This window comes from Eurosta solidaginis, chromosome 3 (genome assembly GCF_040869045.1).
Source record: "Eurosta solidaginis isolate ZX-2024a chromosome 3, ASM4086904v1, whole genome shotgun sequence".
NCBI classification, from domain to species: Eukaryota; Metazoa; Arthropoda; class Insecta; order Diptera; family Tephritidae; genus Eurosta; species Eurosta solidaginis.
The window spans coordinates 146718269-146738764 of record NC_090321.1 but is presented as its reverse complement, the minus strand read 5'-3'; the positions used below and the strand labels follow the sequence as shown (position 1 = coordinate 146738764).

The 20496-nt window shown below is 38.5% G+C and overlaps 1 protein-coding gene across 1 annotated transcript in view; it reads right to left on the bottom strand.

Annotated features, from left to right (window-relative positions):
- LOC137244337 (succinate--CoA ligase [ADP/GDP-forming] subunit alpha, mitochondrial-like) overlaps positions 1–20137 on the bottom strand; it is a 288970-nt gene extending 268833 nt beyond the window's left edge. The window contains exon 1 of the mRNA XM_067773217.1: positions 20110–20137. The gene's annotated coding sequence lies outside the window, so the exon portion shown is untranslated. The remainder of the gene's footprint in view (positions 1–20109) is intronic.
- Between the last annotated feature and the right edge of the window lie 359 nt (positions 20138–20496).

The following is a 20496-nucleotide window of genomic DNA, read 5'->3' as shown; positions in this document are numbered from 1 at the left end:
ACCTACTATATTCATAGGTATTGTGAAATATGTCATTTTTGTGTGGAAAAAAGTTTTCAGCGAGTCCGCCATTTTCCACGAATTGAGCTGCAGGCCTGTGCTAGTTTTGGAGCATAAAATTAAATTAAATTAAAATAACTTAGCGATGTTGGATGTAAGTGTTTGGAAAGTGAATTTAATATGTATTTATGTTTGTAGTTGTACAATATTACAAATTCTAATATTTTTCCAGAAAACAATTGTTGTACTTCGTGCACGTCTCCAACAAATGGAATCAACAACACAATACGCTTCGTTGCCTGGAAATCGAGCACAAATGGAAAACCTCAATAGCCAGGTTATCCTCTACAACAACCAGGTGCACCACGTGGTTAGATGGGTCAAATGATGCCACCAACACAACCTGGACAGGCGCCGATGCCCAGGCAACCACCAAAGCCGGGTTAGTCCCCAATACCCGGACACGTCCGGACGTCCAGGTTATAATGTATGCTAATGCAACTAATATATTTATTTTTGTGTTATTTTTCTTAGCAACCTCCTGCACCTGTTACTGGTAAATATCAACAGCCGCAACAGTATGATCAAGCCCAAGGCCGTTTAGATCCCGATCAGATGCCAAATCCGATAATAAAATAGCGCTGGTGGTGCTTTTATTACTAATGAACAGGGTTTCTTACCACCATTGGCGACCACAAAATATGTGGTAGAAGATCAGGGTAACTCTTCGCCACGTTACGTTAGGTATCGCTATTCGAAATTAATGTTTTGTTGGGCAATTACATTGATCTTTCTTCTTTGCAGGTCCTCTTTGTATTGCATACCTGCAACAGCTGATTTATTAAAAACAACAGCTTTGTCTATTACACTTACCGTCTAACCAATGGCACGAACGGTTGAGGGTGAATATGAGCCACCCATTGTAAATTTTGGTGAATTGGGTCCAATTAGATGTAATCGTTGCAAGGCTCATATGCAATTTGTAGATGCTGGTCGCCGTTACCAATGTCTTATGTGTAAAGTAACAACAGATGGTAAAAAAAATCTTTCACTTTTACTTGTTTTCATTGATCCATATTTTTTCTCAACAGTGCCAACTGTATATTTGCAACATTTGGGCCACACCGGACGGCGTGTCGATAAATATGAACGTCCTGAACTTGTATTGGGTGCATATGAGTTTTTGTGTAAAAACTCTGTGTGGGTACCGATAGCTCTCAAGGTAAACCTCAACTCATATCCAATATCAATGCCTCGCAATCAATTGTGGACGCTGTACGCACTACATTGGGTCCACGCCGTATGGAAAAGCATATCGTTGATTCCAATGGTAAGGCCACAATTTCAAATGATGGTGCAACCTGTTTCTCTTATCAGGTCGGCGATGGCACCACTTCAGTATTACTTTAAGCAGGTGAAATCTTAAAACAAGTTAAACCATATGTTGAGGAAGGCGTGCATGCACGTATCATCATTAAAGCTATACGTAAAGCATTATAATAATGCATGACCAAAATATGACATGGCTGTACATGTCGAAGCGCCAATCAAAGGAACAACAACGTGTTTTATTGGAAAACACGCTGCCACAGCAATGTCTTCCAAACTTATTCATCAACAAAAAGATTTATTTTCTAAAATTTTTGTGGACGCTGTACTTTCCTTTGATGGATCCAACGTCATACAAAAGATGTAAAATCGCATTATTAAATATAGTTTTGGAATTCAAGGCTGAGCGTGATAATTCTGAAAAGTATGTGTTGATAATGTTCAAGAGTATCAGAAAATTGTTGATGCTGAATGACGTATTCTGTACAATGAACGAGCTAAGTAAGGTGTCAATGTTGTGTTATCTAAACTACCAATTGGTGATGTTGGTACACACTATTTTGGAGATTGTGATATGTTCTGTGCTGTTCGTGTACCAGAAGAAGATTTAAAACGTACAATGAAAGCTTGTGGTGGTGCTGTTATGAATACAGCTAATGATATTAATTCAAGTGTTTTGGGTCAATGTGATTACTTTGAAGAATGTCAAGCTGGTGGGGAACGTTTCAACGTTTTCCAAGGTTTGATAGTGGGTTTGATATTGATTTTATTTTCATAGTTTATAATTATTTAAAAGTTGCGTTAATGCTAGAACATGTACATTGATTTTACGTGTCGGTGCCGAACAATTTTTGGAAGAAACTGAGCTTCGTTACATGATGCTATAATGATTGTGCGGCGTACATTTAAACATGATTCTGTTGTTGCTGGTAAGTCAAAATACAAATTGAAAAAAGTCTAATCTTAGGGCCTCACTCTCTATTACGAAACGAACTTTCGTTGCGGATCAGAGACGAATGGCTAGTGTATTTGCACTATGTTAAACGATGGCAACTTATCACTTGACAATTACTTTTCCCTTCCTATTAGAAACGTAAAGACCGAACAAAAATGATAGAGAATACCATTGCTAGACGAAATCGTTTGGAGGCGAATCGTTCGTCTAAGCTATCGTTCGCAATACAGAATGAAGCCTTTAAATTGTTAAGTAATATAATGAAAAGATTGTGTCCAACTCCCGAAGAAAAAAACTATAAAATTTGTGTCAGTGAAATGATAATTATTGCAAAGCTCATCGATGTAGGAAACAATTGCACAGGTGTAGAAGCAATAGTGACTCCTTCTGGTGGTAAAGGTAGCTATTGATATGTAGAAGTTAAACAGAAATTTGATGAATATGAATTTTTTTTAAGTTATTGCAAAAAAAGCGTTTAGGATTTTTAATATCTTACGAGGTACCTTTGTACATGTTTCTAAGAATGAAGAATGAGACCTATTCAAACTTCGCTATACTTTAACATACAATACTTCACCCCATTTTAACACAACTATCATTTTTTGAATTTATTAAATTTTATAAAATGTTTCTTCCTCTACAGTTCCATTTCCGTATTGGATGGTAAATATGGCTTTCGCATTTTCTCCATCAATAACTTGACAAGGTGGAAGAAATCTATGCGCGTAAATCGCAACATATTATCTTGGTCGAGCGTTTCTTCAATAGCTCTCTAGTGGTGATGGTGACAGCAGAGAAACCCAACTGTTTACAAACTTCAAAAACAATCAAAATATCTGCGTCTACGGCTCAAATATCCACAGTATATGAATGAATCGAACGCACCCAATTGTCTGCCTAACGGATGGTATACATATCCATCAACGAACTGGGTCTGAATACTGAAACAGTACACGTATTCAAAATCGATGAGATGGCTGTGATGATGGTATAGGGTGAGTTGTTGAATAACATACGAAAACCACTTTAACCTATCTATATATTTGCATTACAGCTAAAGCTTTACAAACAGCAAAAATTGCTAGCGCCAAGCAATTGGAAAAGGCAGTGAAGCATTCATCACACTGTACGGGTGGTGCAAAGTTAGAAACTGCTGTTGTAACTGCTGCCACCGACACAACGGTCATCTCTACTTCGCCGAGTATCGGCTCGTCCCACTATCTATCGAAGACAGTATAATCATATCTTTTACCAACACAGGTTAGCGATGTGCTTGCTCAGGAAAATATTTCAATTGGAAAACAAAAACCAATTAAGCGAGTTTATTTATTATTAATGTACTTACTTTTCTTTATATCAACTGTATTAATTTAAGTTGCAATTTCATGTGCATATATAATAAGGGATGTCGTGATACGATTGCTGTCGGAATTAGATTTTAAACCAATCAATACTCCTGCTAAGGGTTGCAGAATTATTTCTTGAATGATTATATTTAGAACAATAAGAAGTCTGACTCAATTACTAGTCCTACATTTTTAAATTCATATTTTACTTTACCTTATTACTTTCAAATTCAATTACGACAGCAAATGGATTCCACGACACCTTTGAATATTCTTGATCTGAAAAAAAGGAGTAAATTTAATCAGAATTTCTAATTACCTTTAAGTTGTTGATTTAAATTGATTCAAATAATTGGAGTTTTTTCTAAAGCTTAAAATTATTTTCTGTTCGCTTGGAAAAGATTTCAATTGGAAAACGAAAACCAATTAAGCGAGTTTATTTATTATTAAAATAATTACTTTTCTTTATATGAACTGTATTAATTTAAGGTACAATTTCATGTACATATATAATAAAGTATGTCATGGTACGATTGCTGTTGGAATTAGATTTGAAACCAATCAATACTTTTGCTAAGGGTTGCAGAATTATTGCTGATTAGATTTAGAACAATAATAAGTCTGACTCAATTACTAGTCGTACATTTTTAAGTTTACCAGTTACGACAGCAATCTGATTCCACGACACCTTTGAATATTCTTGATCTGAAAAAAAAGTAAACCTAATCTGAATTTCTACTAAGCTTTAAGTTGTAGATTATTCAAATAATTGGAGTTTTTTCTAAAGCTTAAAATTATTTTCTGCTCGCTTAGAAAAGATTTCAATTGGAAAACAAAAACCAATTAAGCGAGTTTATTTATTATTAAAGTACTTACTTCTTTTTTATATGAACTGTATTAATATAAGATCCAATTTCATGTACATGTATAATAATATTGAAAATAATAAATATTGAAAATTCAATTTTTGTTCATATCTTAATCATATGGCTGCTCCAGGTGAAGTAAATCTGCAGGTAAAATTCATGTTATATGGCGGTTATATAAATGGTAAAACCGTTGTAAAAGTGATTTTCAAATGACTCGAAAATGTAGAGTGAAATGTCGGAGAATATGACCACCATTTGACGAGCATTGTGACGTGTGTGAGCAGCACAGTACTATGCTCACATCCTATAGGTGGGAGCGGAATGCATGATCACATTAATAGGAAAGAAACGGAAAATTTGGTCACAAAACCTAATCACGCCATGCAAATTTGACTATGAATATAACCGCTGGGAAAAGTCACAATGACCGTAAAATGCCTAGTCAAATGATGTGGAGCGTTTTTGCAGGGAATTGACGGCTTACTTCACCTAGTTATTCCACAATGCCCGGAACATGGAAATCATAACAATTTTGATTTTTTCCATAAGAACGTGTCAGCTGATCGTTCTCTCACTAGACAGAGTTACCTAGTAAACTTTTGTGCGCTAATTTTTGACCGTTTGCAGTTTTATGCAAAAACACCTAATTAAACTTCTTGTTGTTACATCTAATTAAAGTTTGAAAAATTGTGAAAATAGTTCGAAATAATTATGTAAAAGTGCAGATTATAAATATGTAATCTATTTATATTTATTTAGTATTAATTCCAGCCTTTTACAACATCAAAAATTAAATTGGAAAAAGTTGATGTTTCCATAAGCATGCATGCAAACTGGTCAATGGCAACAGGGCTTATCTGTAAACAATACTCACACAAATTTGTTATGTACACAGACGCACACATTGATTCCTACGGGCTTGAGGGTTCGGTCAAACGTGTTTCGTACGACAAACGTCCGTACGTACGGCACACGTCGGTGGGTAATTGCCGCTTAACTGGTCTATCGGTTACCCGTACCGGTTACCTTCTGTCAATTCGTTTTTATATGAATGAAACGCGTCCTTTTTGTTTAAATAATATTTAATTAATAAATAATGCATGTTTAAAATGGTTTTTACAGTTAAAATCATGTGCTATTATACTAGTAATTTTTACATATGTGCATTTTTATATTTATAAACTATATAAAGACATTAACGTCAATTCATAGTCGTGTCCTTTCCGAAATCTTGTTTTGAAGTTCTTATTTTTCCTGCGCTGATAGTGTTGCTCATCAGTTTGCAGAGTCATATTACTTTGGTAGGTATAGTAAGATCAGACGTAGCGAAATTAAGAAGCATGTCAGGAGTATCACCAGAATCCAAAGAAGCATGGTGATTCATTTCGTCACCTCCGTTTTCCTCCATATCCGGATTCATTCCATACTAGTCATTATAAATAGCTTGTAGATGCCACATAGGAGTAACCATACCCTCAAGATCTTTCCGTTCAAATCTTGTGGTGTACAATGAGCAAACTTTTCATAAACATGTACACGTAAACTTGTATTTGTTCTAAATTGTTCACCACATTCTAAACACAGACTAACTGTTTGCGTAAAAACCATTGTGATTACAATGTGGACAAACAGTTAATTCTAAACTTTTCGTTGTTACATCAATTGTTTCAGCGTGTTGTACACATAAATGAAAATTCATACTTGAATGTATTTTCGTCTTCCAATCGCATAATTTACATTTTAAATAATGACTATTGGGCATATGAGAAATCTCATGGTCAAATAATTTGTTGAAGATTGGTGTAGCTGCTTGAATATCACAAAATTTACATTTTGCACCACGGTCGTTATATTTAAATTGTAAATGTTTTGGTTTCTCTACACGATGCATAAAGTATAGATGCTTTTTCCAACAATGTGCTGAATTTAATTGAAATACATAAATTGGGCATTGTCTCATGATACATTTTCCATAAATATACTGAGCCTGTTTATGTATGCTCTTTTCTTAACATCTAATTCTGGTCGTACCGGATATGACAGTTTTGCTTCAGGTTATAATAGACACTCATACTATTTTCAGATTCTGTTTCATAATTTTCATCATTTTCAACATTGAAATTTGCATCAACATCATTATCATCATCGTCATTTTTTGATAACTCTGTTTTAAACTTCATATTTATCAAAGGTTCATCTTCCTTAGTATTAGAATTAGAAACATTTTAATCTTCCGTTAACTGAATGTTTTTAGCGACCTTTTTATATGTAAATATGTTGAACTTTAGCTGGCTCGAAGTTAATAAAACTATGTTGAATAAAACCACAGGTTTTTTAACTAATTTATTACAATATATTTCGGATATTCCGCGATAACCGTTCTCAAGGATCTGTGTATAAATGTGATATAAACAATTTTCTTAATACCAAAAACAAAGTCAAAACATAAACAATATTTGTATATACATACATTTCTTTTCACGTCTTTATAACTTGATGCAGAGCTTAACACTGTCTATTTGGTCGTTAGTAAATGACGAAACAAGTGAGCAACGCCATCGGTATCCGTTTTGTGGCTTAGCCGAATGTCTGGTGGAGTGTTAATTATATGTAACATTTCTAGTGTAAATCGTTTGTTGTAGTGTTGTTCTTGTTGTAATATTGTTACTTTTTCGAAGTTGGGGGAGTGGCCGCTACTTGCACAGTGTGCCATAAGTGCAGTTTTTTGTGTATTTGACTGATGGCACTGTTTAACGTCGCATTTGTGTTGTGCTAGTCTGGGTTTTAACTTTGATTTCGTTGTGCCAATATACATAATTTTGCAAGGTTCTTGGTTATTGCCGTTACACGGAATTTTATAAATTACATTACTTTTTTCTAATTGAGGTATTTTTGACTTAGTTTTGTTGAACATGGTTTTCAGAGTGTTGGTAGGTTTATGGGCTATTCTTACTTTTTCTTTATCATAACAATCTGACTTCGCTAGTCGTTCTGATAAATGAGGTACATAAGTGACGGATTTGAAAATTTTTTTAGGGGTTTCGCGGTCTTGTTGATTTTTTGTAAATTTGGCTCTTTTTAATAGTGTTTTTATCATGTTTTCCGGAAATTCGTTGTCTTTTAACAGTAATTTTGCTTCTTTTTTAATCTCATTGTGGTAAACTTCGTCTGTTATCTGCAACATACGTCGTATACAGCCCATTGCTGTATTTATTATCATCGTTTTGGGATGTTTCGAATGAAAGTTCACGATTCTTCTGGATGCTGTTGCTTTTCTATACCACTTTAGTTTTAGCTGATTTCCTCTGCGGATTATAATAGAGTCAAGGTACGGCAGTGAGTTTTCTTCTTCAAGTTCTATCGTGAATTTAATATTTCTGTCAAACGAATTTAATATGTTTAGCGTATTTTGTACTTCATCCTCCCGTATGATCGCATATAAATCATCGACATATTTGGTTAATATTCTTGGTTTACGGCTTGGATTTTCATCGTTTTGTTGAGCAATTCTTCCATTATGATATCCGCTATGACTGGGGATGCCGGGGATCCCATTGGCAATCCTTTCAATTGTGTATATACCGTATCATTAAATTTGAAGTATCTAGTTTCTTTAAAGCAAAATTTAAGTATTTCCATGAAAATTTGTTTGGGTATATTAGTGTGTTCTTTTATAACCGCCCATTTTTCTCGAATTATGTCTAAAGCTAAATTTGTTGGTATACTGGGGAACAATGACACCACGTCAAATGAGATGAGTTTTTCATCATCATAAATAAATGCGTTATTAATTCTTTCTTTAAATTCGTATGTGTTCTTTATGCTGTAAGTGGAGTTCGCCGTTACATTTTTTTTAAATATTCACGATATATTTGCACAAACCGTATGATGGTGAACCAGTGGCAGAACAAATAGGTCGGAGTGGTGTTCCTTCCTTTTGTATCTTGGGAAGTCCATAAATTCTGGGTGCTAGCGCAGTGGTCGTGGTTAATTTGTACTTTTCAGCTTTTGAGATACACCCGATTTTGAAAAGTTTCTCTACGAGACTGTTATTTTTATTTTGCAACCTTGATGTAGGATCCTGTCTTTGAATACGATAAGTAGTCAAGTCATTTAAAATATCAACCATTTTGCTGTTATAGTCATTTATGTCCATAGCTACGGTTTTGTTTCCCTTGTCCGATGTTAAAATTCTAAGGTTGTCATTTTTGCTTAGAAATTTCTGCGTCTGTTCCACTGTGTCTAATATTGCACGGACTATTGCACTTTCCTTATTAGTTTTTGTATGATTTTTTATTAAAAGCGTGAGTTTAGTGCGGGCTTCTTCTTGAGAAAATCTAAACTTATACCTAATTTTATTAAAAATTGTACAAAATCTTATAAACTATTTGTATATGAACGAGAGATACATCAAAACATAGACAGAACGTTAGAGAAACATATACACCATTATCATACAAAAGTATTAAACCTACTTCTTAAACACAAACACAACATACTAAAGAGACAAAATAAGCGATTGGATGACATAACAACAAAACTAAAGAAAGCTTTGAGTGCAAATGATCTACGAGAATTTATGGAAAATGAAGAAAACGTCACAAATAAACTAACAACATTGGTAAAAAATAGGCAAGTGGCAAAACATGAGAAATTAAGAAACAAACAAAATAGCATACTTACTAACAACAACCACGAAGATTGGTTTGTAAACAAATCGACAATCGACTTCCCACAAGATATCAAAGCGCTTCTCGCAAAGGGACCGAAGTTCGCGTTACCGGTAAAAAATCAACGTTTACCACTCTTCCAGTATATTGCTGACGGAGAGGAACTTATACAGAGTAATAAAGAAAAACAGACACAAGGAGAAGCCCGCACTAAACTCACGCTTTTAATAAAAAATTATACAACAACTAATAAGGAAAGTGCAATAGACCGTGCAATATTAGACACAGTGGAACAGACGCAGAAATTTCTAAGCAAAAATGACAACCTTAGAATTTTAACATCGGACAAGGGAAACAAAACCGTAGCTATGGACATAAATGACTATAACAGCAAAATGGTTGATATTTTAAATGACTTGACTACTTATCGTATTCAAAGACAGGATCCTACATCAAGGTTGCAAAATAAAAATAACAGTCTCGTAGAGAAACTTTTCAAAATCGGGTGTATCTCAAAAGCTGAAAAGTACAAATTAACTACGACCACCGCGCTAGCGCCCAGGATTTCTGGACTTCCCAAGATACAAAAGGAAGGAGCGCCACTCCGACCTATTTGTTCTGCCACTGGTTCACCATCATACGGTTTGTGCAAATATATCGTGAGTATTTTAAAAAATGTAACGGCGAACTCCACTTACAACATAAAGAACACATACGAATTTAAAGAAAGAATTAATAACGAATTTAGTTATGATGATGAAAAACTCATCTCATTTGACGTGGTGTCATTGTTCCCCAGCATACCAACAAATTTAGCATTAGACATAATTCGAGAAAAATGGGCGGTTATAAAAGAACACACTAATATACCCAAATAAATTTTCATGGAAATACTTAAATTTTGCATTGAAGAAACTAGATACTTCAAATTTAATGATACGGCATATACACAATTGAAAGGAATGCCAATGGGATCCCCGGCATCCCCAGTCATAGCGCATATCATAATGGAAGAACTGCTCAACAAAACGATGGAAAAGCTAAGCCGTAAACCAAGAATATTAACCAAATATATCGATGATTTATTTGCGATCATACGGGAGGATGAAGTACAAAATACGCTAAACATATTAAATTCACGATAGAACTTGAAGAAGAAAACTCACTGCCGTACCTTGACTCTATTATAATCCGCAGAGGAAATCAGCTAAAACTAAAGTGGTATAGAAAAGCAACAGCATCCAGACGAATCATCAACTTTCATTCGAACCATCTGAAAACGATGATAATAAATACAGCAATGGGCTGTATACGACGTATGTTGCAGATAACAGACGAAGTTTACCACAATAAGATTAAAAAAGAAGCAAAATTACTGTTAAAAGGCAACGAATTTCCGGAAAACATGATAAAAACACTATTAAAAAAAACCAAATTTACAAAAAATCAACAAGACCCTGAAACCTCTAAAAAAATTTTCAAATGCGTCACTTATGTACCTCATTTATCAGAACGACTAGCGAAGTCAGATTGTTATGATAAAGAAAAAGTAAGAATAGCCCATAAGCCTACCAACACTCTGAAAACCATGTTCAACAAAACTAAGTCAAAATTACCTCAATTAGAAAAAACTAATGTAATTTATAAAATTCCATGTAACGGCAATAACCAAGAACCTTGCAAAAGTATGTATATTGGCACAACGAAATCAAAGTTAAAAACCAGACTAGCACAACACAAATGCGACGTTAAGCAGTGCCATCATTCAAATACACAAAAAACTGCACTTACGGCACACTGTGCAAGTAGCGGCCACTCCCCCAACTTCGGAAAAGTAACAATATTACAACAAGAATAACACTACAACAAACGATTTATACTAGAATTGTTACATATAATTAACACTCCACCAGACATTCGGCTAAACCACAAAACGGATACCGATGGCGTTGCTCACTTGTTTCGTCATTTACTAACGACCAAATAGACAGTGTTAAGCTCCGCGTCAAGTTACAAAGACGTGAAAAGAAATATATGTATATACAAATATTGTTTATGTTTTGACTTTGTTTTTGGTATTAAGAAAATTGTTTATATCACATTTATACACAGATCCTAGAGAACGGTTATCGCGGAATAACCGAAATATATTGGAATAAATTAGGTAAAAAACCTGTGGTTTTATTCAACGTAGTTTTATTGACCTCGAGCCAGCTAAAGTTCAACACATCTTCCGTTAGGTTTTTATCAAGTTTAGCTTTTTTCCTAGGTTTAAATTCTTAACTATCCGTACTAGAATTAATACCATCAACATTTTTCGTAGTCTGTTTGAGTTTTTAAATTTGCCAATGGTTCGCCTTTATCAGTATTAGAATCAGCATGGCCTTGGCCATCTTCACCGGGTATATATTGATATCCGGGCGAATAAACAAATGGGCCACTTATAATCGCACACCTGATGTGCATTCGCATACATATGTTGCATATGTGAAACATATAACCGTGTACCAGTGGCTTGTTATGCAGCTGACGCGGGATGAAGCATTGGATTTTGTGTTGCAAAGTAGGCGACATATGTTGGTGTTGATGGATGCGCATATTGCGGATATGTTGGTGGTTCACTATTCATTAATTGCTTAGAAGTTTCAACTTGTTGCGATTGTTGTTGTTGTTGCTGGCTGCTGATGTGGTGTTAACGTTTGTTGTACAATTTATTCGGGTGCTTGCGCATATTGTTGGTGTTGTTATGGTGCTGGAAAACCTTCCGATATTGAAAATCCTTGACTAGTGTAATCCCCACGTAGTGATTTACTCCTGTGACCGCGTCCGCGGTAACTATTACATCTGAAGGCGCTTAAGTTACAGGCATAGCTGACATCGCTTATATAACCGATTAACTCTAAAGTAAAAACCAAAACAAAATATTAGAATCAGTGTTTATAAATAACATATTTAAAATAAGCTCTTACAACAACGTGATCGGCGGCTACATCCCCGTGAAAGTAGTGTGGTGTTCCTCCTTGTATAAACGTAGGTACTGGATGTGCTCAACCGTGCAGTTTTCTTCTAATTTGAGCAAATGTATATTCCTACAGCCACAGCTGGAATATTTGGGATATTTCTATCCGCACATCGTCAAAATCAAATTACCTAGAATGAAAAAGAAACTCATATCGGTAAGAATAGATTAAAAGTTTTTAATATAAGCCGAAAAGTGTTCCATAAATAGGGCTCCACAATTAGCTCTTTTCTGAGAGGCCAAAGGCACAAGAGAAATTTCAGATAACTAGAATCAGGACCTGGTAAAGTAACTTCAAATGAACTTCCACCATGCCTATGCATCTTCCGATGGCAGGAGTACCCAAAGATACTTTGCTGTTGCATTTATAGAGAACATAAAATTATAACGAGGGACAATTGATTGATGTTACGAAGTAAATTAGACGTGCTACAATAACAAATAAATACAGATGACTGTTTAATCTATTATGCGAAGTTTTTGAATGGATGTTCAAATTGAAAAGGGCAATTTAATGCTAAAATTGCTTTCCCCGACTAACCCGGGAACGAATTGATATGACTACGCCTATCCTTCTTTAGCAGCAGTGCCGTGCACCAGTTCCCTTTTGGACAGGAAAATAAACGTTAGGTTGTCTCCAAGTTGATTATATGATACAGAATATACTCGTTTGCTACATCTAATTTTCCCCTGAAAGGTGCATTTGTTGCACACTGCTGTCTGGCCGCTCACCCAACAACACCAGGCACGACGGAACGTGTCTTTTTTTATTGAAACCAGGCTAATCCTGTTCATGTGTCCGCACCCCGTAGGACCCCGTTAGGCATAACGTCACGGGGGGAAAGGCGATTTAGTCGCCACTACTTCGTATGTGCATTTCTCTGCGCTCCCTTTCGGCATGCATCAATTTCGTCATTACCATAAAGGCCATCTTGCTCACAGCAATCCAACAATCTATTTGTCGCAAATTCGTGGAAATAAATTCCTAATGGAAGGTTCCTCTCCAAAAACTCTGTTTACAGACAGCCCTTTGCCGTGAAAACGAGGGCAGTGAAACATAACATGTTCTGCGCTTTCCAATTCGGACGGACAGCTTGGACAGAAAGGATCCTCCTCTATGTAGATATTCCTTGAAGCCATCGTGCCCGCTCAATATCTGTGTGAGATGGTAGTTTAGTTCGCCGTGTTTTCGCTCGTACCATTCCGCTATATTCCGGACTAGCATGAAGGTCCAGCGCTCTTTTCTCGAATCTTCCCACTGTTCTTGCCACCTAACTATTGTTCGTGACCTTGCGCTTTTCTTAGCATCTTCAGATGGTCGGCTGAATCAATTCCATACAGATTGGCCATTTCACCTGAGAGTAGATCTACTGGGATTTTCCTGGATAAAACATGGATCGCATCGTCGGAAAAGCACATGCTATTCGTATAGCAGTAATGCGGTAGGCTGCTAGTATATCCTTTTGGTGGACCATTTTAGATCTGTGCCATACTGGTGCTGCATATAATATTATAGAGCTGGTTACGTTGGATAATAGCTGACGGGTAGCTTCGCTTGGGCCGCCGATGTTGGGCATTATTCGCGTTAGGGTTCCACTAACTCTAGAAACTTTCTCCCCCACCGCCCTGAAGTGCTCCCTAAGAGTTAGTTTTAAGTCAATGATTACTCCTAGATATTTCAAGGAGGGCTTTGAATTTATTTGATAATCTCCTATGGTTAGGACCAACTCATCCACAGTCCACTTTGAGCTCATCAGAACCACTTCTGTCTTATTGCTAGCCATATCCAGCCCCATTTTCGTCAATCATTCCTTTATTCTTCCCACGGCGTCATTACATAATGCTTGGAGCAGATCAAGTTTCTTGGCCACTGCTACTACGACAATATTATCTGCATAGCTCCATTATCCTGCATGACTCCAGCGGGTTAGGGGCTTCCTAGAACTTAAGCCACTTGCTGCTTCTAGATCTGACAGCTGTCAGCTGGAGTCTTAGCCTGGCAAGCGCAGGGCATGAGCACAGAACGTAATCCATCGTTTCCTCCTCCAACCCGCACTTCCTACATCTGCTATCACTGACCAAGCCTAATTTAAAGGCATGTGACGCCAGAAGGCAGTGTCCAGTAAGAATACCCGCCATGAGTTTAGTATACAGTTTAATGATAATGAAAATATAAGAATCAGTGTTTATGAATAACATATTTTAATTAATCTCTTACAACAACCTGATCGGTGGCTACATCGCCATGTAGGTAGTGTGCTGTTCCACCTTGTATAAACGTAGGTACTGTATGTGCTCAACCGTGCAAATTGACATTAGCAGTAACATTATTTACATAAACATAGCTTGATATTTGTGCAGGCCTCAATATAGCATACATTTGTCCAGTTCGGTGTGCACCAGCCACTGGTACAAACACTTTTGAATGCATAGCTTTCATATAGGATGGATGTCCAGCAGTGCTCCGGTTGTGCCAATATGTAATGGGCTGCTCCGTCTCTTGGTACGGCTGTATAGGTATAGGCGGGTGCAATGTATTATTAGTCTGCTCAAGATCGTATGGTATATAGATGGCTCGAAGACGCCAGAGGGGATTGGAGCCAGAGTTTTCGGACCCAGAGCCAAATTTTCAGTACCTCTAAAAGCACATCTGAGCATTTTCCAAGCGGAAGTATTTGCCATAAGTTAGTGCGCTAAGCTGAACCTTCAGCGCTGATACCCCAATGAAACAATTGCCATACTCAGTCAGACAGTCAGTCCCCACTAAAGGCATTTGCGGCGTTCGAAATAAAGTCAGCACTGGTTCTTCAGTGCGTAGAAAAGCTGAATCAATTAGGAGCACACAACGTAGTACTGTTGCCCTGGGTGCTAGGCCACAGGGGAGTGGAGGGTAATGAGCAGGCGGACTCAGTGTTTAATTTCTTGCGTCTCTCCCACAAATTGTCAACCTCACAGCAGATCCATGCAGCGGGTCAGCGCCATACTCTCCTCTTCCGGGAAGGTATGGACCCCAATCCGGGTCCTTCTCCTGACCCCGGTACTGAGAAATGGGTTTGCTGCGTCTGCCGGAAAATAATCTTTTTAGGACGGTCGTATATATAAAGGCCTGAAATATTTCAATGAACTTCCTAATCACATAAAAAGTAGTAATAACTTCAATACTTTAAAAAAAAAGTTTATTGGAGCATTGTAAAACCCTTCCAATAAGATTAAGTTTTTCTCCTCTTATTTTTTACATGATATATCCGATACTGGAGCGCGAAAAGGGAATGGTAATATTGGAAGCAGAAAAATACAATGCATCCGGCCCTATGGAAAAGAAAATCGGTCGCCACCTGTAACTCCAAACAGTTCCAAAAACTAATTTCGCTGGAATTCGGTATTTTCAGCCGATATTTACTGTTGCTGATCGGAATCACTCGCATTACATTATGAGGAAATACGGCACCTGAGAACACAGCCGTATGAAGCTAAAAAACACAAGCATGTCTTCAGTGAACTCCACAAACAGGCGTCGGACCTCTATGCCGGTGATTTCTGTACCCAAAGAACAAAACTAGCAGAGGAGGAACAACCCAGGCGTAGTCACTCGTCACTTACCCCCAGAGTGCCGGCGTCTCCCCTTATGCACTTCAGAATTCTGCAGTTAAACGGAAATGGAGGCGGCCTCGCGTTTATCATACACCACTCTGTGCAATATTATATATTTGATCCTGGCATCGACCGCAGGGACAATGTCTTAGAACGTCAAGGCCTATCTGTCAGGTCAGGCGATGCAAACCTAGAAATCAGCAACATCTACATCCCTCCTGCCACCTGTTGCTCCAGTGGATACCGCCCTAATATCAGAGCCTTACTCACTGGCAACAATAGCATTATCCAAGGCGATTTCAATGCCCATCGCGATCTATGGCACTCAAACTTGCGGGCGGATAGTAGGGGTGAGATGTTGGCGGATCAAATAGAAGAAACGACGTTCTGCACAATAAACGGAGACGCCCCCACACGTATGGTATGAAGCTGTCGCAGTTCGCCAGATATCTCAATCGTGAGCGCAGAACTCGTAAACTGGCAGCCGATGGTAACATTGGCATCCGACCACCTGCCTATACTTATTTCGCTCGGGCGTGCCGGCGACTTCATCGTCACCGAAAAACGCACTTTCATAAACTTCAAAAAAGGAAAGTGGGAAGAATATAAATCTTTTACAGACAACCGCTTTGCTGCCCTCCCTATCCCGACTGATGCCCGCCAAAGGGAGCGTGCCTTCCGTAAGGTCATTGAATCCGCCTCGGCACGTTTCATTCCCGCCGGGAGAATTCCCGAAATCCGGCCCACTTCCCGGCGGAGGCCGCAAACTTAGCGAGAGAACGTGACCTTATAAGACAGCTTGATCCAGGCGACCCCCAAATAAGGGATATAAACCAACGCATCAGATTGCTTGTGGACGAACACAAGCGGGCGAAATGGAAGGAGCACCTAAGAGGTTGTAACCTCTCTACCGGTGTGGGTAAACTTCGGTCCACCGTAAAGACCCTATCGAATCCGACTAAGCACAAAGACAAAGTTTCTATCGCCTTTGGCGATAAAGTGCTGTCGGATGCGAAAAAACGCGCGAGCGCTTTCTGCCGACAATATATAATGCATCCTACGGTCCACAAAGATAGACCGAAAGCCAATAGACACGCACATAAACACAAATTCAGCGCGTCACCAATCACCATCACCGCTAAAGAGGTTGAGGACGCCATTGGTCGCGCTAAACCATCCAAAGCAGTGGGCCCAGACGGCATAGCCATGCCAATGCTTAAAAGCCTAGGGAAAGAGGGTTTCAAATATTTAGCGCATGTCTTCAACCTGTCTCTTTCCAACTTTGTCGAAATGGAAAATGGCCAAGGTGGTCCCGCTACTAAAACATGGGAAACCAGCTAACATAGGAGAGTCGTATCGTCCGATATCTCTCCTATCGCCAGTAGAAAAGACGCTTGAAGCCATTTTGCTCCCTTATTTCCAAACAAATTTGCAGCTAGCCCTCATCAGCATGGCTTCAGAAAACTCCATAGCACTACCACCGCGCTAAATGCGCTAAAAGCAAATAGATAAATTGCGGTTTAAATCAATACCCCCACCATAGAACAGTACTCGTAGCGCTAGACCTATCAAAAGCTTTTGATACGGTGAACCATGGCTCGTTACTGCAAGACCTGGAAGGGTCTACCCTTCACCCATGTCTTAAAAGGTGAACCGCAAATTATCTGGGTGGTCGGCAGGCATCGGTGCAATTTAGAAACGAAACATCAAAACCAAGAAGAATTAAACAAGGGGTGACACAGGGTGGTGTCCTATTCCCACTTTTGTTTAATTTCTACATATCTAAGCTACCTTCACTACCGGAAGGAGTCACAATAGTTTCCTAAGCCGATGACTGCACAATAATGGCCACAGGCCCAGGATCGATGAGCTATGCAATAAAATAAACGCCTACCTCCCTGATCTCTCCAGTTTTTTCGCCTCGCGAAACCTGGCATTATCACCGACTAAATCATCCGCGACCTTATTTAAAACATGGACGTCCCAAACGTCGGCCATTTTGAACATCCACGGCGATGGCACTACGCTACCGACTGTCCTACACCACAAAATCTTGGGTGAGACGTTTGATCAGGATCTACATTTTGGTGAGCACGCAGCCGCAATTGTTCCGAGAATTCAGAGCCGTAACGAAATCCTCAAATCCCTCGCTGGCAGTACCTGGGGAAAAGATAAAGAAACGCTCATGACTACATACAAAGCAATTAGCCAGCCGATTACGTGCTAAGCGTCACCCATATGGTCGCCAAGCCTAAAAATTACCCACTGGAAGAAGCTACAGGCCTGCCAAAATACTGCTCTCAGAATTGCCAAGGGCTGTCTTCTTACAGAACACCATCTGCATAATGAGGCGAGAATACTCTCCATCAGGGAGATAAATGAGATGCTGACCAAACAGTTCCTGTTGAATACCCAGAAACCTGAGCATCCCAACAGACATCTGATTGATGAACCAGCACCGCCTAGGGGCTTAAGGAGTCATCTCCGTAAGCATTTTGAGGAAATACGGCATCTGAGAACCCAGCCGTATGAAGCGAAAAAAGACAAGCAGGTCCTTGGTGAACTCCATAAACAGGCGTCGGACTTTTATGCCGGGAATTGCCCGGTGAATCCAGTACTTAAAGAAAAGTATCCAAAACTCGCGGAAGAGGAACGCATACTCCCCAGGGAAACGCGTGTCACTCTTGCTCAACTTCGTTCTGGATACTGTAACAGGTTAAACTCTTACCTATCCAGAATCAACCCCGACATACAAAATGTATCCCCGCTTGCAATGTGTCCCCACATGACACCAACCATCTCTTTAATTGTAATGTGGAACCAACGCCTCTAACACCCCTTTCCTTATGGTCCACCCCTGTTGAAACGGCAGGTTTCTTTGGACTCCCGTTAGAGGATATTGATGACAATTTGTGATCGGTCGCACCTATTGGATGGGGCGAAGCACTGCTACAACAACAACAGCAGGCGGACAACACGGAAAGAGAGGCAGCAACTGCATGACCCATCGATCCCGAGCCGTTCCTGCCAGTTGGCTCACAGGGACATTTATTAGCAGAAGGGAGGGAAAAGAGAGAACACTGGGGCAATATGCCAGTCACTGTGCAATCCTCAATAAATTATCTATCTATCTACGTTCCGGTAACAAGCACCATTTTGGTACTAGCCCCACCATCTCGGGAACTATTGATATGACTACATTAAATCTTCTAGGGATTCAATATTAATAATGACCGCAATGCGAAAGTCTGCTAAAATGTACCATTCTCCATGGAATGCTCGGTATATAACTTTCCACGTTTTGAAACAGTGATGAAAAGAGCAAAATTTACTAAAATTTTAACTGGTAGTAAGGTGTTGATGTCCTCTCTTAACGCAATGTAATGACAACTGCGATGCAGGGAAAATGACAAAAATCTTGCAAATCTACTGGTAATAATTAATTAATTCCTAAATAACCCTTCTATGCAGTTCTATGCATACATACATATGTATTTTTCTCTCCAAACGCTAATTAAAAAAATTAATTGGTTTTCACATGAACTTCGGACTCTGTCGTATTTGCATTCTTCAGTTGATTATCAACAAAAGCATGACAAATTATCACTAAAAATTCATACATGTTGCTTATATATTTAATATGGTAGCCAATTTACTTACCCTTTCTGGTGCGATGATTCCTGGGCAATAGGGCCTGACTAGACGCGATTTTTTTTGCGTTAAGAGAGCGTGCTTAACGCGAACCATATCATGTTATGGCACACCTTTGGTGATGCAAGCAATCAAAGATATTTCTGCTTCTAATGCTTCTAGGATAGCAGCAGCAGCTCACGGTGGCGGCACGAGGTACCGTATGCCAAAGCATGTTGGTTGTAAAGTACCTTGTATCTTTGGCAAATGACACGTGAATCTGCATTTAATTGTAGATTTCCTCTGATTTTGGCATATTCTTAGCTGAATCGCAACCCGGCGGAGATGCTATCTATTAGAATAATATAACATTTTTTTTATTATTTAAAAATGCACATACGTATGAATGAAAATCAGAAAGTAAATAATGTTGTTGTTTTTGTAGCGATGACACTCCCCGTTATCGCCTTTGTTGGTCCTTTGCCGGATGCAGATCGGGTACGTTCCGGGAACCATTAAGGTACTACTAGCCCGAACATATCGGGAGCGATTTAGTATGACATGAAACCTTGTAGGCCATCTCCACCAAATTTTTACCAAAAATTATCAAACGTGGAATCAAAAGACGCGCCTCGAGCTCCGTTTTTATAATTATTTGATATTTTTAAATTAGGTGGTGCACCGTCTTGTAAAACGTTACCCTTAATATTATTTTGGGCGAAGGCCGCCAACGCAAAAAGATGGTCTCTGCAAAAAAATATTTAATTTCCGTCACATGTCACAATTAAAATTAACTTAATATTATTTTGGGCGAAGGCCGCCAACGCAAAAAGGTTTTCTCTGCAACAAAATTTTTAATTTCCGTCACATGTCACAACTAAAAGAACAAGATATTTTTCGTTGTAAACAATGATATTTTTTCTCTTTTCTTTTTTTGGGAATTGAATCTTTCAATTCCAATAAATGGCAAGAGGACCCTTAAATTGCCTCTTAAATCGCCAGGTTAACAAACGTATAAGGGTAATATACTTGCAACATTTAGACGTGCATAAGCAGCTAACATATGTCGCAAAGTAAAAACCCGTAG